The sequence below is a fragment of the Antechinus flavipes genome, chromosome 3 (genome assembly GCF_016432865.1).
Source record: "Antechinus flavipes isolate AdamAnt ecotype Samford, QLD, Australia chromosome 3, AdamAnt_v2, whole genome shotgun sequence".
In the NCBI taxonomy this organism is placed as follows: domain Eukaryota; kingdom Metazoa; phylum Chordata; class Mammalia; order Dasyuromorphia; family Dasyuridae; genus Antechinus; species Antechinus flavipes.
Genome location: NC_067400.1, coordinates 378,261,969 through 378,288,116, shown reverse-complemented (window position 1 = coordinate 378,288,116; position 26,148 = coordinate 378,261,969). Strand labels below are relative to the sequence as shown.

The 26,148-nt window shown below is 36.5% G+C and overlaps 1 protein-coding gene across 3 annotated transcripts in view; it reads right to left on the bottom strand.

The window, feature by feature from the left end:
• LYPD6B (LY6/PLAUR domain containing 6B) overlaps positions 1-25,518 on the bottom strand; it is a 217,819-nt gene extending 192,301 nt beyond the window's left edge. Inside the window, exon 1 of one of the 3 annotated variants that reach the window (XM_051985857.1) lies at positions 25,145-25,518. The gene's annotated coding sequence lies outside the window, so the exon portion shown is untranslated. The remainder of the gene's footprint in view (positions 1-25,144) is intronic. The other 2 variants (XM_051985855.1, XM_051985856.1) reach the window with 2 other exon arrangements.
• Between the last annotated feature and the right edge of the window lie 630 nt (positions 25,519-26,148).

Below are 26,148 nucleotides of genomic sequence, written 5' to 3'. Positions count from 1 at the left end.
AAGCCATTACAACTAAGACTAGGTTGGAAAGGAAGAGCCCACAGGATTGTAGAAAAAAACATGCACAGAGGCTCATACACTACTTACAGGTCATGTGAGAATGAAGGGGATAGTATAGATCTTTCAATATTTCCTGCCTAGTCTCTCCCCTTTCCCCAAAAACATGCATTTCCTGGGTAATACATGTTTTGCCTTTCTTGTGAACAAATTATCATTGATAATATAATACTTATACCAATTATGTGTCTCTATTCCTTTTTGAATTACTCATAATTTGGACTCTTCAGAGACAAAGATATTTTATCATCTTCATCATCATCGTCACTTTACAAATATTGCTTTATTTTATCCTCATAATGATCTTAAGAGATAGGCAGTATTGTTATCCCATTTCACAGATGAGAAAAACTGAGGCAATCAGCTGTTAAGTGACTTAATGTCAAAATTAGTCAAGATCAGATCTGAACTCAAGTTTAAATACATTCATTTACTCATGTTTTCCCCATCCCCTAAAATGCTTATTTTTGTCTTCTACTCACGTCTATTTAGCAGAAACAATCTGATACAGAAAAAGTCAAACAACCTGGATTTAAATCCCTGCTCGGTCTCTAGCCACCTTGTGATACAAATCATTTCACCTCTCTAGGCTGTGTCTTCATCTGTAAATGAGAGGGCCAGATTAACATGATCATCTCTAAGGGTTATTTCCAATTCCATATCTTCAGTCTGATAATTTTATGATCCTTTAATATACAGCCTAAATGTCACTTCTATAAAGACATCTCTGATGAAGCTGGGATGTGCTTATTTTCTCATCTGCTTGATCACTATCCTTCTCCCATTAGGACCAGGGGTCACATCTACATCTCTAGACAAGTTAATGCACTCAGCTTCCTCCTGAGGCTGAGTTTGATCACTATTGAGTGAATACCAACATCTTGCTGGCCTCAGACCATGATTCAAATCTATACACTTTGGATGCTGTAGGATAATTTGCCAATTCTCCTTATTCCACGGCGGCCTGTGTACCTCCTGCCTGCTTTTTACACAGTTTAAAAATCAGTCCTACCACAATGTCAGGAAAAAAGCTTGACAATGGATTGAACTCTAAATCAATTTACCATTTCTGTGTCTACCAGACAAAAAAAAAATCCCTTCATTTCCCACCACTCCCATATATGGCGCGCGCGCGCGCGCGCGCGTGTGTGTGTGTGTGTGTGTGTGTGTGTGTGTGTGTGTGTGTTGTCTCCTCAATTAGAATTAGTTCCTTGAGAACGGGGACTGTTTCACTTTTGTCTTTGTATCTCTAGCATCAAACACAAGGTCCAATATATAGCTGGTGCTTAGTAAATGTTTTCTTATTTCCCTCTCTAAACTCCTATAATCTATAATACTCATACTCAGTTATACACAGTCTTGTCTTTACTGTTTCCCTAGTAGACAATGCCCATTAACTCCCTTAAGGACAAAAATCATCCTTCATTCTTCTTTTTGCTTCCTCTATAATACCTAGCCTAGTGTTAAGTGCAAGGCAGGTAACAAACACAAATTTGTTGAGAGGGAAAAATAAAAAAGGATTTAAACTTCTAAAAACCAATTTATGAAAAAATCAAAAGAAGCACTCCACTAACTATATCTTGGAAGAGCTATTACGATAACCTTTTTCTCCCTCCAGGGTGGACCTATTGTTCAAACAGAACAAATCCCTAAAATAGGACATTCATAATAGGATCTGTGCTATAGCTGAACAGCACTTTTATAATACCAGAAAAAAAAAGAAGGTAAAACAAATATTGACTCAAAGAATTTTTCCAGAGGCAACAGTTATAATCTTATCTCAGGTCGAATGTTTGCACAGTTAATTAGGTACTGACATTGGCTCAGCAAAATCTAGTGCCAACTCTGCAAAGCTAAGGATTTAAATCCCCCCATCTTTATCACATATATTCACAAAACAACACACCAACTCAACTCATCAGATTCTATTCAAAACTGTGCTACTAATGCCATTTGTGGGATTAAGTGATAAGCAAACCACACACCTCTTATCCTCGGACAAAAGATAATGGAATTTCAGTGCCAACGATTCCATTTACCTATACCAAGTCAAATATAGTTGGAGTCTGCCTTCCCAGAAATCAATCAAGCTGCCTCTGTTACCACCTGTTGGTTTCTGGGCAGTACATGAAACAATAGAAATGTGCAGAAAGAGCTACTTACTGCTTTCTCTGAACATACATCTTCCTGCAAGCAACAAACAAAAGTTTATTTCCTACAGTTGTAGACCATGAAGCCTGCCAAACAATTCCCCTCAAAATCAAAGACTGCTCTACTAACTCAGTTTAGCATCCTATTGAAAAGATTGAATAGGTTAAATCAGTTTCAGGGAGAAGTCAACTAGAGGTTGAAAGACAGGATTCTTCTTCAAAAGTATTTTTGCTCATCACAGAAGCAAGTAAAACTTTCATTCTGCCCTTTTTGTTTGCTCAGAAATACTTGATGGCTAATTTCCCAACAACTTGTATTACCATCTTCAAAGAGAACAAAAAACTTTCATGACAACACAAGGAACTTATGTGGGAAAAATTGAGGGCCCATATTCCAAAAAATGAAAATGCTTTAAGCTGATGGCATAAACTTCTCTTTGAATGTCTCCAGTCAGAATCCCACATTGTATAATGTGCAATTTATATTTTAATGGTGAGAATTATTGCTAAAACACATTATAATTTATCCTCATGCATTATGGGAGATCAACATGATATTATTTGTCAAAGAAACATTGCAACAACAAAAATATTATGACTAATTAAAGATTAATAATTTAAATGTCATATTGGTCATGCACAAATTCAGAACATTCCTCATATACTATTCTTGCCTAACTAGTTTCTCAGCTTAAATCACAGGTTATCATCTAAGATCTTCAACATGACAAGGTTTAGGGATGGTTATTTTATTATGTGGTATCTGCCAATCCCTTTAAAGTCCTAAGCACAATATAAACATTTTCCAGATTTACACACCACCTAGATCAACATTCACAAGCACCTGGATTACACTGAACTAAAATTAGTTTGATCTGTATCAGACTAATCTTGTTTATCATCATGACCACTATGGATACAAGACAAAAATAGAGATTTCCATGGGATGATGTCAGAGTGATAGCAGGAAGGAAGTTTTGATCCTAAGATTTGGTCTTTGAGGATATTAGAACTGTAGGAAGAAGATGCAAAGATTTTTATCATCACTTTACAGTTGAGAAAACTGAGGCAAACATAAGATAAATCATTTGTCCAAAGTCATATATCAAGTAAATGTCCAAGGCTGGATTTGAGTTCAGGCCCAGAACTCTCTTTCCTATTTTGCGTAACTGAATTAGATGATCTCCAAAGTTCCTTTTATTACTAATGTTCTATAACTATAATTTTCTGGACAAAATACTTCTGAGCTAATACTGTGATCACAATGCCAACATTTCATTCCATGTACAATTCTGGTTTCCTATAGATTAGGCCAAAACAAATATATGGCAGATAGAAGAAGCATCATGAGCCGGGTCCATTATCTTACATCCAGTTGATTTGCTGCTAAGAACAAAACAACAACATTAATAGTGATGATGATGATGACGATGATGATGGTGGCGGTGATTATAATGACACTAGAGAAAAGTGGAAGAGGGAGGCTGGACTTATAGAATAGGAAAAAACCTTAGCACAACTGTTAGGGCCTATGAATTTCAACAAGGGCAGAATTTTTGGGAATAGAGTCACAAATTAGTTCATACTCCAGAGGGAAGAGAGTTTTGAAAAAAAGAAAGATAATGACAGAGAGTAATACAGCTCAAGCAGAAATAGGGCATAGACAGGAATCTAGGCTTTTACTTTCTTGCCAACAAAGCTTTAACCACAATGTAAATTCCTCTTTATGCTATATCTTTCTCTCATCTTGTTTAATCTGATTATTTTTATTTTATCAGACAATCTGAGTTAATAAAGGTTTTGTTCTATGAGTTACTGAATGAATTCAGGGAAAAACATGATTGCAACAGGATTCAAATAAGCTGACCAAAGAGCTCCAAGAGGATTGATCCAAAATGTGTGTGTGTGTGTGTGTGTGTGTGTGTGTGTGTGTGTAAAAAGCAGAGGAAGAAGGGTAAACGTGGTATATTCCTATTCATCATAAGTTTACAGGACCTTGGTATTTCAGTCAGATTATCTGTTGTTTCATACACAGAAACTCTCTTTCAGAGACAGTCAATCAGACTGCTCAATATTTTTCCATATGCCTGAGAAGGAACAAGCTTTTCTATGATAGCTTCCCATCTTACCCCTGTGGGATCATTTAAGGGACTGTCTCTGGAAAAAAAAAAAGGGGGGGGGGAACTGTCTCTGAAAGAATGTTTCTATGTATGAAACAGCAGAACTAATGCTGAGTGAAATGAGCAGAACCAAAAGAACATTGTTCACAGCAACAAGATTATATGATGATCAACTGTGATGGACTTGGCTCTTCTCAACAATGCAATGATTCAAGGTAATTCTAATAGATTTGAGATGGAAATGCCAATAGCATCTAGAGCGAAAACAATGGAGACTGAATGTGGATCAAAGCATAGTATTTTCACTTTCTAGTTGTCTGTTTCTCATGATTTTTCCAGAAAGAGGACTGTGGAGACTGAGTGTGGATCACCACAAAGTATTTTCTCCTTTTCTGTTGTTTACTTCCATTTTGTTTTCTTTCTCATTTTTTTCCCTTTTGATCTGATTTTTCTTGGGCAGCATGATAGTCATGGAAATATGTATACAAGAATTGCACATGTTTAATATATATTAGATTACTTGCTGTTTAGGGGAGGGGGTTAGGGGAAGAGAGGGAGGGAGAAAAATTGGAATGCAAAGTTTCGTGAGGGGAGTGTTGAAAATTATCTATGCATATGTTTTGAAACTAAAAAGCTTTAAATAAAAAAACAAAAAAAATTTAAATTAATTAATTTATTAAATTAATTTTATATAATAAATTAAATTAATAAATTAAAAGTTAATTAGGATTTTTCTGTACATTTTAGAGTGAGAGAAATCTGAATTTGGACTTTATTAAATATCTCTCTACTTAAACTTCCTCAAAATACATTCAGTGAAATAAAACTAAGAAGCAAGCCAAATGCCTAAAGAAAAGAAAAGCATTCTAAAAGCTCTGTATAGTTTCTGATTTTAAAAGATATAAATGTGAAATACAATGTGCTCCACTGGCAGATCTGTTCATTAATTTAGGGCAATAAAGCATCTTGACTATGGAGGAGAATTATCATTGTTTGAGATGCAAAATATTGAAGGAAAGTTTAAAACCAATCACATGAAATACAAGGAGATGTGAGAAACAACCCAGAGACAAGAAGCAACATAAATATGAAGGTCTTCTTTAGATGGACAAGAATCAAAGTGAAGATAAAGGCATTATAAAGACAATTATAGAGGAAGTGCAATTAAATCTCCCAGAGGAATCTTTGTTAATTAAACATTTTCCAAACAACATACATGACTAGGAAACTATATCTGTCACCAACAAGCTTAGAACAAGCCAATGTACCTCTCTGCAACTCATCTGTAAAATGGGAGTAGAGGAGAAAAAAGATAAATTAGATGATCTGTGGTCCCTTTTAGCACCAAAATTCTGGAGTTCCTAATTAATCATCTTCCTTCTATCATGGAAGCTGAATATTAGTCAAGAGAAAGAGGTAAATGAAAAAACTTCAGGTTCCTTTAAAAAAAATTCCAAAGATTCTAAGTTACTCTTCTCTAGATATTTAATGCCAATTAATGCCATATTATGTCACTAGTCACTGGCAATATGCAGTGGCTGATATATGCATACTATATATTTCTCTCTTCCTTTTGGACAGAGCTCTAATCAAATATTTTCCCATGAGGTAAGTAGTACAAACCATGATTTTGTTTTAGAAAACAGCTTGGAATCACTGAAATTTCTACACTATTTTCCAAATGAAATTCATCCTACTTTCTTTCTCTCAATTCAAATCTGGACCCAGCTCATTACCTATCTTTAGTCAGTCAATGAACAAACATTTATTAAGTATCTGTTATATGTTACATACTACACAAAATGTTGGGTATAAAAAGGAAGACCAAAAAAAAAAAAAAAGTCCTTGCTATCAGGGAGTTCACATCCTAAAAGGATTACTGCATGCAAACTACTATGTAGAGAAAGAAGTAAACAGAGGGAAAATGGGAATTATGAACAGAGAAATAGCACTTAGCAGTGTCCAAGATATATGTTATGATAAGGGAATTTTTGAGGCATAAGTGGTATAAATGTGATTACATAAGAAATGCATGATCAAAAGGGGAGGCAGATCTGTCATGAAGTAAGAATAATGCAGCAGTCCAATTTAATAGTTGTCCAAATGCTGCCTTGGCACCCAATCAATGTTAAAAGACCCAGAAAAAGCACATTGGGTGGATCCTTTCTGAAGGATTTATGAAAATAGGACATTCTCAAGGATTACATAAAATGGAAGACTTGAAGAAGTTATAATCCACACTAATGGAGGGAGTACTCACATGAATGAGATTATGGATTCACTATAATGAGAAGATTAGATGAAATAATCCCTAAATCCCCTTTTGACTCTAACATATATGCTATTATTGGGGTCTGCTTTAAGATGGAGCAATGAGGATTCTATGATCTACTGACCTTGCTATCATCTCAAAATGAGGTATCTTTGGGTCTTTAAATGTCATATTCTTTACTATAATGTGGTTTCCCCTTGTCTCTAACTTCTGGCTGCCACATCCATTCAATAAGACTTTATTAAACACTTATCATGAGTAAGACTAGGAATTTGGGAAATAAAAACAAACACCAAACATTTCTTGCTGTCTGTTTTATTGGGGAGCAACAACATGTATAAAGAAAAACAAATATGAAATATGTACAAAGTATATAAATATAATTGGGGGGACATTAGCAATTTGAAAAATCAGAAGAGGCTTCTTGTAAGAGGTAGTACTTGAGTTGAGCTTTGAGGAAAACGAGGATTTCTAAAAGTCCAAATTGAGATACAGAGATAGAAGGAATGTCACAACTTGTCTATAAATTAGAGTATGTCAAAATGAGTGATATGCAAAAAGGCTGTAAAGATAATCTAGAGCCAGAATAAAACAGTTTTAAGATAAGGGTAGCCAATGCAGCCTTTTGAGTGAAGAAGTGACATGGTCAGACCCATGCTTTATGTGTTAATACAAAATACGAATTTCTCAAGAAATAATTTTCAAGTGTCACAATTGTCAATAACATCAATCCATCAAATTCCCAATTTTACCACATGACTTTATGGAGTCAGGGTCTGTCAATAGAAAAACAAGGACAACAAAGTATATTACACAGAGTTGTTATTTTTATAAATGTTCTTTGAATTTTCTGGGCAAGCAATCCTGGCATTGCCTCAGTAAATGAAATATACACATCTCTTAATAAGCCTTTGTTCATTTTTCAGGCATGTCTGACTCCTCATGACCCCATTTGGGATTTTCTTGGCAAAGATGTTGGAGTAGTTTTCCATTTTGTTCTCCAGCTCATTTGACAGATGAGGAAACTGAGGCAAACAGGATGAAGTGACTTGGCACCCACTAATCTTAAAAGATCTGAAGGTCACACACAGCTACTAAGTATCTGCAGCCAGATTTGAACTCAAAAGAGGAATTTCTGACCCTTGGCCCAGCACTTTATCCCTTATGCCAATTAGTTGTCCGTCACAAGCACTTAAGTACATCAAAGCACTAAAAGAGCTTGAAAAAAAGAGTCAATGTCTGTGCTTTAAGGAGCTATACACATACAAGGTCATACACACACACACACACACACACACACACACACTCTTCACCCTAGTTTCCATCACTGTACCACCTGAGTGCTAAAGAAGTAAACACAATATTCACATACAGCCTTCCACCCTCACCAAGAGTCTACCTCCACCAAAGAATGACTCATTCACATACCTACCTCAGTGCACCAAGCAGAGACTATATGTCATCCACCATGATAGCTTCCTTTCTGCACTAAAGATGAGCCACTCCTTTAAGAAAAATAATTTAAAAGTTCATTTGAGAGAGAAATGATCAGAAACTTCAAAGAAACCGGGGGGGAAATGTAAAGCAAGTAGATTCAGTAGTATCAGACCTTAAGCTATATTATAAGGAAGAGCATTGTTAGAATATAAAAAGGAAAATTTTGAATATTTTAAATTAAAATCTTCTTATATAAATAAAACATATGTAGTCAAAGATAGAAGGAATATAGAAAATTGGGGGGAAAACTTTCATAAACAATCTCCCAAATAGGATGTGATTTGCTAGAATAGTTCTGTGATGTAAGAAATGATGAACTGGTGGATTTAGAAAAACATTGAAAGATTTGGATCTATAAAGGAAGATGCTATCCATCTTCAGAGAAACAGATGACAGGAAGAAATAAGCATAGAAAAGTCATATAGGTGTGTGTAAGAGTGTAATGTGTATACTTATAAATATACATCTACCTATATCTGTTTATCTATCTCTGTGCTTAATTGGAACCTTTTTTGAAGTGGGAAGGAGCAAGGAGGGCAAAAAAGAACAAAGTGAAAAGTACACAGCAGAAAACAGGGAAACCAACAGGGAAACAAGAAAAAGTTGGGCTACTTTGAAAACAATATGTAGTATCTATTATATAGGTTTTCTTGAAATGGAAATTTATGATTTTATATTGGATACTCTCTTATGGTCTGTTGTGCACATGGCAATTTTTTCCCCCTCTTCTCATTTTGTATTTAAGTTTAAAATATTTTTTAAAATTTTAAAATGAGCCACTTCTCACTTCCAACATCTAGCTTCAGTGAGTGCCCTGGTAAAAAATAAAAACCTAAGTAACCACTATTATAAGTGCTACAAGAATTCCCACCATAATATGTTTATAAGAATTATACATGTTTAATCTCTATTGGATTACTTGCTGTCTAGGGAAGGAGGAGAAGGAAAAAGAAAAGAGAAAAATTTGGAACACAAGGTTTTGCAAAGGTGAAAGTTGAAAACTATATTTGCATGTATTTTGGAAAATAAAAAGCTATGCATTTTGTTTTCTTACTCAATTTTTTTTTTCCTTTTGGATCTGATTTATCTTGTGCAACATTATAAATGTGGAGATATGTATGGAAGGATCGCATGTGTTAAACATATTGGACTGTTTGCCATCTAGAGGAGGGCGTAGGGAAAAAGGAGGAAGAAAACACATTGGGAAAACAAGATTTTGCAGAGGTGAATGTTGAAAACGATATATACATATATTTTGAAAATAAAAAGCTTTATAAAAATAAATTTAAAAATTCAAAAAAGGGGAAAAACTGTTGTTAAAAAAAGATAAATAAATGAACGAATGAATAAATAAATTGATAAATAAGTAAGTAAGAATTCCCACCAGTCCCACAGTCAGCTGATTTGTAGATTTTTTTAAAGTTCCTTTAGCATTTTGCTGGTGCCTAATTGCTTGTTAAGGACAGCTAGGTGGCACAGTGGATAAAGTGCTGGGCTTCTTCCTTACCTCCCTACATGGTCATTTGCACATGGCAGAGGCAACAGAATGAATGGGTTAATTAATTAATAGAGGAAGAATTCAGGATCTAACAGGTTCTACTGCTCACCCACACACACAAACTTACTTATGTGACCCCAAGGATATTACTTCACAGAAGCTTCATTTCCTTTGCTTATAAAAACCAAGATAATGAAATGGTAGGTTTGCCTTAGTAGCATAATATAGTCCTATAGTAATGGAGACTGCAAAGATACACACAATGATAGAGAATGCATTTATATCAGTGAGGGGCCCTTTAAAGATAAGTGATGACATGTTCTGAAAAGTTTGAGATATGAGTGATGTTTCCACTTTTGTTCAAACAGGTTTAAATGCCAGATGCTACCCACAAAACGGATGAGAATAGTACCTTATAATGTTTTTTAAAAACTTATAAATCATTCAATTCTAGTCAATAAAATGGGCTTTTCTTTCTCCACATATTCAAAAGAAACAAGAAGAATTACTAAAAAAAAATCACTTTCAAATAGCTTCATTTTAAATTCATCATTCTTTTTCCTAAATTTAAAGTGACCCACAACACTTTAAGCAATTCTGGAGTTCTAAGTCACATTTTTTCCTAAGAAAGTACAATATCAGAGGATCACATATTTGGAACTGAAAGGGGATATTGAGACCACTGAGTCCAATTCCCTCGTCCTACAGATAATAAAGCTCAAACTGAAAATGGATGAGTGACTTTCCTACCCTCACAAAGCTGGTAAGGGTATGAGATAAGATTTGAATTCCAAGACCAGAACTTTTGTCTACTGCTTCCTCTAGCTACCTAAACCCAAATCTTCTATGTTAAGAACGGAATGAGATTCACAAGTTCTTAATATATCCACACAATATATACATATGCCAACTTTCTCATCCCTACTATAAAATCTTATGTAACTCATGACCTAAACAAGTTCACACTTAACAGCTTCAGATGAGAAATCTCAAATTGAAAAAACTTAAATGATTTGCCCAAGATTATAAAGCTAATCAATTGCAACTTGAGTGTCCAATTGAGGTCTCAATTCAAGAGTCCAGTTCTTTTTTAATGGCATCAAACTATGGTCTTAAGTGATCTCCAGAAGATGGTGGGTAAATCGAAATCTTAATCTCTTAAGCTATCTCTGTTTCAGTCAGGCATTAGCTAGTTAGATATTAACTTCTGTAAATAATCAGTTCTCTGCACAGAAAAACAACTTTGAGAACTTAATTGTAGGGTTATGTAGGTTAGTTGAGTCACTAACTATTATATGAATTTTATGTTTATTTTTTTAGGGGGGAATCACTTCTTGGGTGGCACTGTTATGCCTAGACAAATATACTTTACTCCTTGACCTTTAAAATGGAGTAGAGATAGAGAATATAATATAATAATTTGTTATTTAATAACTGAATTAAAATTTAAATTCATCTCTCTTACCATATTGATTTTCCTTTTTGATGTCTCAGAAACATGTCATTTAGTTTTCCTATATATTTGTATATTAATTGGCACTTGTTAAGTTTCACTATGAGTCATTTCGGCTTCTTTGCTTTGTTTCCCTCATTTGACTTAAGCTCCTTAGGATAGGAACTGTTTGTGTTTTTCATGTTGTTCCTCCCACTTCCTAGCAACTAGTGATGTTCCTTCACAAACAGTTTATGCAAAAATGGACCAACCATCTGAGTGTCTTCTGTATATTCTGTATATACCATGCCTTGGACAGAAAAGGAGCTTTAAAGAATGCTTGTTGATTGAATTATGAAATAAATCTTTAATACGTGGGGATAAGATTAGACCACCACCAAGGTCCTTTCCAGTTCTAACATGTAGTGACTCAGTCCAAGGTCTGGCAGAACAAAACATCACAATAAGCTTTCCTCTGACTCTCCCTCCCTGGTTGAGTAACATCAACAGATTTTGCCATAAATTTATACCCTAAAGCAGGAAAGTTGATGATTTTTCTTCTCATTTGAATAACTATGATTCGTCATTCTCCAGTCCTATATTGGATGTAAGAAAACTGCATTATTCCATTCTGATTTTAGCATGTCTATTCCTGCAGAGATGGTTTGGAATTGTGGTTTCTAAACGTAACCACTTCAAAAAGCAAAAAAAGATGTTTTACTTCTAAGACATATACTTGGGATAGATTTTTACAAGAAGTCTATTTCTGAGTTTCTTTTGGTATTAATTTTCTCACAGGGAAGGCAAAGATTGAGATGGCTTCCTCTAGAATAGGAATTTTTAACCTGGAGTCAGTGAACTTGGTTTTTATTTTTTTGGTTAGTTAGTTGTTGTTGTTGTTGTTGTTTAATTTCTGATAACTGTATTTCAATATAATTGGCTTCCTCTGTATTTTATTTTATGCATTTAAAACATTATTCTAAAGAGAAGTTTAGAGAGATCACCAGACTTTACCTGTATGTTAGCAGGTAGCCTAGTATAATAGAAAGAAGCACTAAATTCAAAAACAAAAGAGCTGAGTTCAAATCCTGCATCACCTCTGAATACATGTGTGACTTGTGATTACTTTATATCACTTGCTTAAGATTTTCTAGTAGGGATGAGGAAATTGGAATGTGTATATGTTATAAGAATACATTAAAAACTTGTAAGTCTCATTCTTTCTTAATTTAAAGCTATTTAATTACTTTCTGGGATTATTTCTTCATTCATAAAAAGAGATGATTGAATGGATTAGATGATCTCTAAGGTCCCTTAAAACAGAGATGTTAAATATTGGGTCTGCAGTACAAGTGCAGCCAGAATTCACTAAAATATAACACAGGAATATTTGACAAATAAAAGTACAATAGAACATATATATTATTACTATGTAGTTTTCTAAGTCAATACATGGCTCCCAAAGAGATCTTTATGTATAGTTTAATGGCACTACTGTCTTACAATTCTCTGTGTGTGTGTGTCTCTGTCTGTCTCTCTCTCTCTCTCTCTCTTTCTCTCTCACTCTTTCTCTTTCTCTCCCTCGGCAGATGGGATTAAGCGACTTGCCCAGGATTACATAGCTAGTAACTGTACCATTTAGCTATCCTGTGCTTTGTAATTTTCAATCTCTGTCCTATGATATTCACTAATCACTCCTTTTAATGCATTAATCATAAGCTCATGGGAAAAAAATCATTGCCCTATTGTAGCAACCTAAAGATACTAGTGGGAGGGGAGAGGAATCTTTGTATTGTAAGCAGTGAACTACTTTTGGTAAAAAAATAAAGTGGAGGAAAATAGGTAAAAAGTGGCACTTTCTTCCATGCAGGATGGAATTCCATCTGCCATATCTTTTCTGACTTAATCTACACCTTTCAGAGGGAAGAGAAGAAAAAAGAGCTCTAAAATGAGGCCTTTTATCTGACCATATTTCATGGTGCATTTGTCTTCAGCCCCATCTCCAGTCTGGTTTGGCAAGAATGGCAAGAACTCTCATACCTGGTCATATATCTATATCAAAGTGATTCTGAACCTCTGTATATCATCATGCAAACCCCATTTCCCATTTTCCATCACCTAATTCCTTATTCTCATCTTCTCCAACCCTTCCACATCAAGTTCCAATCAAATACCACATTTACTGTGCCCTCTAGAATGCCTGTTCCATAAACAACAAACTTCCTTTCATTCTTAACCTTTTCCTTTCCTATTCCTTCCATTTTCTAGTTATTATTGAAACCTGCCCTTCCCTCTCCCCCACCCATGACTCTGCTTTGCAAGTCAACATTTCTAATACTGGCTGCACCTTTACTCGATCCCTTTGACTCATTGTTCAAAGGAGGGGCGTTTGAATATTCCTTAGTCCATATTGTCTCTACCCATCTCCCTCACCTGGTAACTTCTCCTCCTTTGAGGGCCACTCTATTATCTCATCCATTCAAAATTCCAGTAGCTATTATCTACAGTCTTCCTAGTCACTCCTTTTCTTCCCTTGATGAATTTGATACATGGTGTACAATTTTTCTCTTCTTCGCCACTCCCGCCTTCATCTTAGGATACTTCAAGATAAATGATGATTCTCCCTCAAACATTCTAACTACTCAGTTCCTCCATCTACTTACTTCTCATGAGCTACTTCTCCATTCCATCTCATATATATATATATATATATATATATATTTATTTATTTATATATATAACCACACATATATAATAATAAAATGTCCTTCATCTTGGCATCTCTCATAAATGTATCAGCTCTAATTTGAATATTTGTGAAATTCACTTATCTGGATAAAGGTTAGGGCAAATCTAGGGAAGGGGGTTGAGAGAAGGAAGGGAAAATTTGGAACACAAGGTTTGTAAGGGTCAATGTTGAAAAATTATCCATGCATATATTTTGAAAATAAAAAGCTTTAATAAAAATAAAGGTTAGGGCAGGATAGGCCGATCTTGCCCTAATTGCCTTCTCTTGCAAAATCCTATTTTTCATTGGTACCATAACCATTGGCACCTTGACCTTCAATTCTCTCCCAAGCTATCTCCCCAGAACTAACTACCTTCTTTCCTTATCCTCATCTTAACCCATGGGTGAACCAATTCAGCTCCATACTGTCCTATTCTCTTGGGTCCTCTGCCAAGTCTTAGCTCTGAGTCACTTCCACATCTCCCACAAATGTGCTGCTGAACAAAGTTGGTTCTGATAGAGTCCATTACCAATTTATATTATACTACCTCAACTCATCAACTCACTACTCCACTCTCCAGAGGCTCTTTCAAACCTTTTCAACCTTCCACAAATCTCCCATGGTTCTCTCTCCCTGCATCCTCTTAGCAGAGAACCTCATATGTTATAGAAACATTAGAGCATTTCTTGTGTGTTCCCTCTTCTCTCTTCTTTATCTCATACCACTCATATGCTGCTTTTTTCCTTGTCTCAATTGATGAAGTAACCTTCCTCTTTGCCAAGGCTGATCCCTCTAGCTGTTCAAGCACCTCCTTCCCATCCCACCTCCTCTAACAGATTGCCTCCTCTGTAATCACCCTTTATCACTTATTTTCAACCTCTATCTACTAGCTATTCTTAACTTAAAAATATGTCCATGTTTCCTTCATCCTAAAAAAACCCTAATTTGACTTTCCATCCTCAATATCATCCTATATCTCTTCATCCCCTTGTGGCCAAACTCCTTGAAAGGAAGAGTTTCTTCTATAATAGGTGACTATTTTCTCATTATCTTCTTAATCCCTTACAATCTACCTTTCAACTACATTATTCCAACAAAACTTCTCTCTCCAAAGTTATCAATGATCTCTTAGGAACAAATCCAATGGCCTGTTCTCAAATCTCTTCAGCTTCTCTATAGTCTTTGATATAATTTATCTCTTCATTCTTATCTGATTATTCCTTCTCAGTCTTTTTTGCTTGATACTCATTTAGTACATGTCTTTAAATTATAAGTATCTCTCAGTGTATTGTCCTGGACCCATTTATCTTCTCTCTATTCTACTTCACTTCTGATCTCATCAGCTCTCATTGATTTAATTACCATGTCTCTACTGATGATTCTCATAGCTGCCTATCTTGCCCTATCTGCTAATCTCCAATGGTGTATCTCCAACTATCTCTTGGATAAATTGCTCCTATATTGTATCTATCTGCCTCTTTAGTATATCCCAAGAAGTAATAATAAGCATCCCCAACTTACATACATATTATAAATTTATACCATAGATATATAGGATCCCATAATTGAAATGAGCCTCAGAGGTCAATTGCCAATGTAGGCAGGAATTGGTTAAATTAGTTCTTGAACAAAAATTGAGTAATTAGAAACAAGTAAAAACCAAGGACAGAGGAGGTCCAGAATCTTTAGATAACCAGTTGGGATGCTGCTCACTTCCTTTAACTTCCTATGCCTTAGGGCTCAAAATCACAGAATTTCAGAGTTGGAAGGGACCTTAAAGACCATCTTTTCCCAACTCCTTAATTTGATTAATGGGGAATTTTCTCTCATGTACAGACTTCAATTTCGAATCCATCATCAATCTTCCCTTCTTGTCCTGAAATATATTAATGTTACATTGTAGTCTGGGTTCTTTTTCCCCTCTAGGCAATGAATCTTCCTCTCAGCACACCATTCAGGGTTTATTTCCTTCTCTGTCTCCATCTGTTGTGTCTGCTTTGGGTAATGTAACACCCCTACCCATGTTCATCTTGAATATGACTTGTCTAGAGTTCCTACTACTCCTCAGCAGCAAAGACTGCATGGTATTGTCCTCCAAACAGATGCCTATGACATGGACATGACAGTGAAGGGAATGTTATCTGACTCCAAATCTAAGTTACCCAGAAGGCTCTGGGAATACTTTCTGTCCTGTTGTTTTATTTTACATTTAATTTTCTTTGCAAAGCAGCTGCTGTGTCAATTTTATACCTGTCAAAATTCCTCAAGATGAAGTGGAATGGAACTGAGGTCAAGACTCCATAGTTATTTTAAAGTCATCTTTTCAGAAAAGGCTCAAACTAGTAAAAAGAAAAATAATATAATAACAATAAATGCATTCAAATGTGCCTTCTTTTTAAAATATCCATGTTAATCTAAAAAATAATTCAATTAAATTGAGTTTGTGACTCACTAGTTTTACTTAGTTTGGTCTTTGTATAGGCCAGCTTTATTATATATTGTTTATTGTTATTAGAAATCACATTAGGTTGCTTTTTATTATTTTGTTGGTAAAGTGGAAAACAAATCTTATGATCTTACATGTTATTACAAGAAAGTGAATTGTCCCTGCAAGCCCCTCAAATTTAATTAATTTTTAGATTCAAAGTTCTATTTTCCTTTTGTTTGTTTGTTTTTTTTTTAACTGAAATCTATTTCTCTCTTTTGTGTGAGGGGGTGAGATAAAAAACAGAGAGCTTTTTTTTTAGCTCTGTTTACTGCCTATGATATTGCAGCCAATTCAATCAAAGGGGAAATAGCAAAATGCCCACTGTATTTGTGCACAGTAAGCTGTTTGTAAAATCCCTTCCAGTTTCCTGCAATCAAATGTTGGCGTCTCCTAAAATGACATTACATAGAGGGGTAAACAACATTTTCAAACCAAGCACAAGTACAGAGAGTATTATGCACACAAGGAATTGAAAAAAGGAATCCTGCAGGGAGCATTTGTTTCCCTGAGGTAAAAGATGTTTTTCTCCTGCAGGAGAAAGGTAGGGAAGTTTGAGATATAGCCAAGTTCTGGTGGATACAAAGCAGGTCAGTTTAGAAAGAGGGAGAATTTAATGATGAATGATCAAGGTTACAAAAAAATATATTAGCTTTTTTCTCTCTGCTTAATTGGTTAGTGAAGAAAGTGGCTATTAATTGACTATCCAGCAAGGACTTCTCAAAAGTTGAGGCAAATTGGGACCTATAAATAGGCCAATATGGAAGCCAATATGGAATAAAGGCCAAAATATCTAGCTATAGCTCTGCAGTTCTAGGTACTAAATTCTTCTCTGCCACAATTGAGGAAGAGTTGGGGGACCTCTAATACGTAATCTATAAAATGAGGAATTTAGGCGAAATAAATATGAGAGTTCATCCCAGGTCTAATAGTGTATAAAACTTTAATTGCTAAGTTTCAAGAAAGAATTTTAAGATATTTTCCTCTAAATATGAAAAGGCCATAGGGACAATTGGATATTCTCAACTGGATATCCAAATTGGATATTTCTAACATCAGATTCATTAACCTATGTCTTCAGTTGACAAACCTTGTTTTTGTTGAATCTTTTTGGTCAGTCCAATCTTTGTGATCCTGTTTGGGATTTTCCTGGCAGAGATACTGGAGTGGTTTGCCATTTCCTTCTCCAATTCATTTTACAGATGAGGAAACTGAGGCAAATAGGATTAAGTGACTTGTCCAGGGTCACACAGCTGGTAAGTGTCTGAGGTCACATTTGAACTCAGGTCTTTCTGATTCCTGAACTAGTGCTTTATCCACTGTTCTACCTAGCTGCTTGGGAGAATCATAACTATTTAATAGTAAGGGATATATCAGATGAGAAAAACTTTCAAAGGTTTAAAAATCATTCATTTGAGACAATGAGAAAAATCACTGTATTTGGAATCAAAAGATCTGGTTTCAAATTCAGACTCTGATTTTAAGTCCCCCCTGTGTGAACTTGAGCAAAACACTTAACTGCCTTGAGGCTGTTGAACTAGATGGACTACAAGGCTCCTCCTAATTATAAATCCGTAATCTTATGATTTTCATACACCCACTTTTTAACTGCTTCTTTTTTGGTGGCAATAAATTCAGCAATAAATAGAACACCAAAAACAAAGTAAATACCATCTTCAAACTAAGTAGTGCTTCCCTTGCTTACTTTAGAAAGGAGATGGAGGAAGGGTCTTATAGTAAGCATCCTTCTCTCAGGGAGGGGCACTTTTACCAAGACAGTCCCAATTCTCTCACTTGTGTTGGTAATTCCTACTCATTTCCTCTTCTTGGCAAGGATTACCTGATTGCAGAATATGTGCTTGCTGACAGTTGCCTGGATCTGTTTGAGTACTGAACCTTTAATGGGGTGTCACTGAGGTTAAGGTAATAATAACTGCCTGTCAATTGGTGGCTGGATTCTGAGAGCTCAGCCTCTCTTGGGAAAGGTTTGCTTGCTCTTGTTAAATCAGCCTTTTCTACTCTGTGTCAAATTATCACTGATCTGTTCCCTTCTTAAGAATCCTTTCCTTTCTGTCTTGAATAATATACTTGCCACTAACAAAGTTCTGGGTCTGTCTCTCTCCTTGACAGTAAACTTATTGAACTTTCCTAGGAATGAAACATGGAGAGAAATACAAAGACAGACAAACAGTGACAGTCAGAGAGATAGAAAGAGAGAGGGGAGGGGAGCTGGGAAGGAGGAAAGAGAGTCAGACAAATACAAAGCAGAGAAAGAGAGAAAGAAGGAAAGGGAGGGAGAGAAAGAGGGAGAGGGAGAGAAAGAACAAGAGAGACAGAAAGAGTACATGTCGAATTTCCCCAAATATTTCATCTGTACATTTTTATTTCTTGCTCTAGGATGTTTCCTTTAATCCAAAGCTTAAAATAGAGGTTTAACTGTACAAGATGTAAGGAAAGCGAATTTTTAGAAAAGAATGTACAACTTGCAAGACAGGGAAGCTTAAAGTTTAAAAAAAAATACTATTTCAAAAGAAAATATAAATGCTTTGAGACTTTCTTATCCATTTCTCCCTCATGTCATTCTTCTCTCGCTCTCTCTCTTCCTCTTGCTGAGCCTCTTCCTCTCCTTCTTCCTGCCCATTAGATTTCTTATGATCAACATATTGCACAGAGAACCCCTTCTTAAAATAGATAAAAGGAAAAGTCTCTTAGGATTTAAAGTGCTAGAGAGCTTGGAGATCATTTATTCTAATCCACTCATTTTTACAGTTAAAGAAACTTTGATCCAGAAACTTCAGTAAAAATTATCCATGGTCACACACCTAGTTAAGTGGAAGAGCTGAGACTTGGACTCAGGTCTCTGACTCCAAATTCAATATTATTCCCAGTGTATGAGGCTGCCTCATCTCACAGTTAAGTCAGTAGCTATTCTCAGTGTCCCTCAAATGCTCAACAGACAGAAGGAGATAGTTCCAGAGGACCCAGTGGCAACTGGGATTACTTCTCCTTTCTGTATCTGTTCCTCTCACCATTTGCCCTTCGATCTCAGGGACCTAAATGAGTCTTAGTGATAGATTAGATAATTTGTAGTTAGAGAATTCTAGATTGAATTCAGAGAGGTAATATCTTAAAAATTCTCGGATGGTCAAACACAGTCATTAATGATCCTACCTTTGCTATCTATGGAGCTCATGAAGAGGACATTTACTATAAAGGAATAAATACAAAAAAAAAAAAAGAAAAAAGAAAATCGCAAATAGAAAAATTAGGATAAATGTAATATAGTAACCTGTTCCTTTATAAGTATCGTCAGGAAGGCAAATTAACATATTCTTGATGAAATTATGAATTGAAAAAACTGTTCTAGAGAGCAATTGGAAATTGTAGTAACTAAAATTTTCATACTCTTTGACTCGGATCACATTAGGCATATATTCTAAGATGACTGAAAAAGAGAGAAAGAAAAAGGAAAGGTTCCAAAAACACCAAAATATCCATACCAATTCTTTCTGTGTTAACAAAGAAATGATCAAGGAAGTATTCAATGAGGTCATTTAAAAGTCAGTCTTGCTCAGACTTCCAGTTTAAACAGCCTTCATCATGGTGTCTGATATTGTTTTCTCTTTATCAACTTTATGTTATTCTGAACTTGACAGACACCAGCAAATATGGAATGTACCAAATTTTAATGCCACCAAGTTTTAATGCCATTTGATGCTATTAAACTGCCCGTAGAGTTTAGAAGAAAAGAGGAGATTGCATGTGAAACTGCAGATCTTTATTACATCTGTTCTCTTTTTTAAGCATATGATGAATTTAGCATGTAAGTTCCAAAGTTATTTGACTTCTCTTCTTTATGTCTTCTGGATCTCCTTCTGTTCTCTTCTGGGCACTTAAAAAACAAGCATTATTTTCCACCTCTAACTAAACTGCCAGAAATAATCAACTCTGACAGAACTGAAAGAAATTCCACATGAAAGAAACATTCTGTACATTATTCTTTTTTAATTGATGTTTTTGAGTCTATATACCATATTAATTTCTGATTCTATCCCTAGCCCTTACCCTACATAGCAAGTCCCATCTCTGACAACTACTAGCTATGAGACACTGGAGAGTCAATCTCTAACCTATTAGTACTCCATGGCAACTCTAAAACTGTAAGAGACAGAGAAAATGCCAACTTGAACTGGGAGAAGAACTCTAGGAGCCCAATCCTGATCCTAGGTTCACATCAAAAGAAAAGGCATTCTTTTGTATAATGTATTTAATGCCAGCAGCTGGTGATTATTTTTCTCCTCTCAAATATGGCTTCAGAGTCTGGAAAAGGCTCACTCCAACCTACTTTTCTGGCCATATTTCATATTGCTCCCTTTGATATACTCTACTGTTCAGCCAAATGGACTGCTGGCTTGTTTCCCAAACTCAACATTCCATCTCCAGCCCCATTCGTTCATACACGCCACCTTCTATGCCTAAAATAAACTTGCTTGTATTTGAGCCTTCTCTTCCTTCAAGACCAAGTTCAGATATTATATCCTCCTTAAAGCTTTCCTTAATCACCCCAGAGAACAAATATTCTCTCCTCAAATTTTCATGGTCATCATCATTATTTTTTATTCATTATTCTCTTTATCTGTCTCCTTTAGCCTCATCATTTCCTACCTTAACATGATCTGCATAAATTTTGCTTAATTCTCAATAGATTACCACTTTGAAAGAAGAATTTGTATCATTTTATATCTCTGTATTATTAGTACCAGACACATTATGTGTTGATCTTAACTGAGGAAAACCATGATTAAGTTACTTGTCCAGGGTTACACAGTTTAGAAATATCTGGGACTGGATGAATTCAGTCCTTCTTGACTCCAGACCCAGTAAAGCTAATTACAAAGGGAAGATACTGGAATTGTGATATTGGGAAAGACTTCTTATAGGAGATGAGATTTTAACTGGAGCTTGTTTAAAGGAATCCAGAGAAATTGAGAAATAGAAATGAAATGGGAGAGAATTGCATTCAATGGAACAGTCATTGAAAATCGCTGGATTCCAGAAATGGAGTGTTATTCTCATGTTTGAGGAGTGGCAAAGAAGTCAAAGTCCCTAGGTCACAGGATACATGAAGGAGAAAAATAAAAAAAAGATTGAAAATGGAGAGAAAAGACATTTTATGAATGGTTTTAAAAGTTAAAAAGAGGATTTTATATTTGATCTTAAATATAATAAGGAGTTACAGGAGTTTTGTTAAGGGAGTACAGGAGATCACAACTGAATGGATAAAGAACTAAAAGGGGAAGAGGCTTGTGGCACTGAAATGAACCAAAAGGCTATTGAAATAGTCCAAGTATAAGGCAATGAGGGCTTGCATCAACATGGTGATAGTGTCAGAGTGGGGAAAAGGAGTATATACAAAAAGACATCCAGAACATAGAATCAATTGTTATTGAGTCCTGTCTGATTCTTCATAACCTCCATTTGAGATTTTCTTGAGAACGGTACTAAAACAGTTTGCCATTTCCTATTCCATATTATTTTACAGATGAGGAAACTGAGGCAAGGCAAGTAGAATTAAGTGACTTGCTGAGAGTTACACAATATGTACCTGAGGTCAAATTTGAACTCAACATGAATCTTCCTCATTCCAGTGTCAGTGTTCTCTCTGCTGTGCCACCTAGCAAGCTAGAATCAATAAGACTTGGCAACAGATTAGACTTAGGATGAAGGGGGAGAGAAAGAAGGGGAAGGAAGGGGAAAGAGGAGAAAGTGAAAGAGGAAGAGAGGTAAAAGGAGAGAGAGATGGAGAGAATGAGACAAAGATAGGGAGAGAAAGACAAAGAGGGAGAGAAAGGGAGAGAGACAGAGACAGAGACAGAGACAGAGACAAAGAGAGAGAGAGAAACAGAGTCAGAGACAGAGACAGAGACAGAGAGAAATTGTAGATAATATCTAAATTTCAAGTTTGGGGAACTAGGAGGATGAGGATGTCCTCTATACTAAGGGAGAAGGTAAATTTTTTTCAGATACATTGAGTGTCAGATATCTATAGGATACCCAATTTGAGATATCCAAGAAGCAGCTGGAGATTTGAGATTGCCAAATCAAGAAGTTAGGAATGCTGTGATCTGAAAATCATCCACAAAGAGATAAATGAATCCAGAGTTCAAGCAATCCTTCTCAGTAGGTAAATGATCTTCACCCAACTCCTACTGAAATTACTTTGTTTTTAATTTATGTATAGATGAATATAGATGCATTTGTATATGTCTATATATACATATATGTATACTTCTCTCTATATAGAGAGAGGATGTACACAAGTGTATGTAAAATTTATTTTTTCATACACATTTTTCTCCCATATTCCAAAAGAATATATGCTCTCTAAGAGTTGAAATGACTTCATTTCAACTAAACCTATTGCAAGGCCATTGTAAATGTTTAACAAACAATAATTAAATTGAAGTCATTTAACCCATCTGTTCTTTGATTTAATTATCAGGTTGAAAAAAATTAATAATTTGGAAAATAATAGAAAAATCATCGAATTATAATCTAGTTTATAGGTTTTTTGTAGATAAAGTGTATATTAGGCTTTGAGGAAGAAGCGGAGCATTCACGGTCCTTCCCCCTTCCCTAACTTGGTACCACATACAGTACAGTACTTCCTTCTTCAATTCAAAGGATCAATAATTTTGTGAGTATGGACACTCTTTCCATATTATAAGGCCTCTTTCTTAGAAACCAATCTTCACAAGTTGCTTTGGTAGTACCTAATAATCTTTTGCCCTATGGCTAACCTTCTGCTGATGAGTCACTCCAAACATAGCCTGGTACTCAGATGAGAGATACACAGACCATTGCTGGGCCCATGTTCAAGGCCTTTCCAACTTCACAGGACCAGCCAGAGCTTGTGTTCTGCTGACAGAGACTCTGTACATCCAAGGTCAGTAACCTCCATGCCACAAGGAAGCACCAAGTGAGGATGTTAGTGTTGGCAAAGACAGGGCATAATAAGCCTTAAATAAACACTTATTAATGAGCTGATGAGAAGCATTAGTAGTAAAGAAGAAGTGCTGAAGAGTCCTGGCCCTGAAGACATGGGTTCAAATACTACCAGGATAAAGCCTGGTTATGTGAACCTGGGCAAGTCACTTAACCTTGAAGTATTTTAGGCAACTAGCTTAGCTAATGGTTCTTAACTCTTTTTGTGTCATGGACCCCTTTGGCAACCTAAAAAATTTTATTTATTCCTTCTCAAAACATTATATTTAAATGGGAAAAAATACATAGTATTACAAAGCCAATTAGAAAACTGTTATTACTTTTTTTCCAAAACAAGTTCACAGACAACAAATTAAGAATCTCTGCTTCAAAACTATGAATTGCAAGAAGACACCAACTTGCAATGGCAGAGGAGATCATTTTCCCAACAAAATCATGGGGCCATATCTATCCTGATATTATTTCTCAGATATGGAACCCCTTCAAATAGCTCCTTGCTATTAGGTGCCTCTTTCTCTTGCATGATATTGTCAAGCAAATAAAGGGATGGCAAAAAGATCATTTATCTAAGAAACAGACTATATGCAATGTTCACATTGTGACCTAAGCGGTCCCAATGAGTCACAGCATCAAGTTTTGTCCCACTTTCAAGTGTTTGGGAAAAGTAGCCACTTCAAAACTTATCTCCTTCTTTTAAATACCCTTCCAGAGCTTTACAATGTGGCTTTAAATCCATTCCCAATATCCTCCCAAAAGTTGTTGCCAATTGCATAGCCCACCCAAACACCCAAGTTTTTCTTTCCCAAGAAATATGGTTATTGCCAGATTCAGATAGCAAAATTGTCATGGAGGACCACTGATGAATATGATCCTCCCAAAGGACCTCAAGACTCCAAAACAAAAAAAAAAAAAAAAGAAAAGAAACCCTTTGATTTTCTGGCAAAGAATTTAGGATAAAGGGATGATGATTTGGAAAGTGTCTTTTTATCCCCAGGGCCTAGGCCTGGAAGAGAAAGAAACAAAACCTGTGGAAAATCATTTCAATCCAATTAATGGAAGAGGAAACTGAGGTCCAGAAAAGTTAACTGATTTGTCCTAATGGTAGTCCTGGTTTTGAAATCTCTGAAACTGTAGCTCTTTCTCGGTTAGATTTAGACAATCTTAGTAGTCCCTTGGATCTATAATATAAATGCATTTTCAATTTTTAAAAGGACTCAATTGCTCCACGGCACTCTTTACTTACAACAAAACAACAAAAAAGCAGGTGAACGATCCACCAAGAGTGAAACCCCTGGAGAGTCAAATTTACATTTCACAGCCAGCTCTGCAAGAGCTCCAGAAACTGTCACTGCAACTTACAATTTCTCCTCCCCTCACCCTTCCACCTCCAGTTACTCCCCGGAGGCGCTGCCAGTGAATCCCTTTTCCAATCCCTAGGGTTCCCAACCCTTTCCAAAAGTTCGATTCTGCTCCAGTAGCGCATACCAAGCCCATTCACCCATTCAAAAGCCGCCGGGACGAGAGAAACTACCTCAACTCTGTCTTGCTGCGCCCCTCTGCCACAGCAGTGCAGCCCGAGCCTCAGCCCTTCACGCGCACCTACCCTGCGTTCTCCTGTCCGAACCCCAGTACCCAGCCTCTCCCCAACTCTGTATGCACGCACACACACACACACACACACACACACACACACACTTTTTTCCAATATCCCTTTCCAGCCCGATCTCCTGTTCCAGACTGGGCAGATCAGGGACTGAGCCAGAGGAAAGGCACAGAGGAAGCGTAGGGCTGGGGCCCAAGCAGGAGCCCGAGTCAGCCCCGGCAAGAGGAAATTGAATTGGAGACAGACAGAATATTTTGGAGGGACCTTCCAGTCCCAGGACTCTTTTTCTCTCTCACCGTATTTTCCCCCTTCTTTAGCTCCGCAAGTCGCTCACCTACGCCCCTTTCTGCGGCTCCTCTGTCCCCCTCCTGGCGGCTCTCCGCAAGCTCTCAGGATTCCCCAACGCGCCCGGAGCCAGGACGCGATCTGGGCTGCAGAGCGCAAAGTTGGGAGGGCCGGGCAGGGGAAGGGCAAGAAGGGGCGGGGCTGGGGGGCACCTTGCATCACCTGGGGCGGGTTGGGCCTGGAGCCCTGGGAGGGTAAAGGAGGAGACGTGAAGGCGAAGGGAGGGAGGAGGTAGGTAAACCCCAAACTTTCCCTAAGGGAATCTATCTGCCTTGGCTGCTAACTTGTGAGCTCCCGTTTGGCGAAGAGGAAGTGGGGCGGAGACACTGTGGGCTTTGTACAATGAGTAAGAAGGTCTTTCCTTTGAATCCTGAGCCTTTTCATTTCAGTAGGCATTCCAGAAGCAGGAGGCTAATGAAACGCCCCAGACGGGCCTTTACTAAGATAAAATGTGAGAGGTGGGAAAGTTAATCCTCGGTCACAGAGGCCCGAATCCGGGTTTTACGCAATGATTAGCTCTGGGTCTGTGACTTTGATCAAGTCCCTCACTTTCTCCATCTCTTAGGTGGAGACGTTAATATTTACATTGGAGTTTATGAGATTGTTATGAAGGGAAAATGAGATAACATCACAACATAGTATTTTCACATTTTGATGTTGTTGCTGTTTGCTTGCTTTTTTTTTCCTCTCATTTGTCTTCCTTTTTGATCTGATTTTTCTTGTGCAGCATGATAAATGTGGAAATATATTTAGAAGAATTGCGCGTGTTTAATCTACATTGGATTATTTGCTGTCTAAGGAAGGGGGTGAAGGAAAGGGAGGGAGAAAAATTTAGAACACAGGCTTTGCAAGGGTGGTGATGAAAACTGTCTTTGCATGTATTTTGAAAATAAAAAACTAATATAAAACACACACAAACACACACACAGCCTGGTGTGATAGCTGGAGCTGGCCT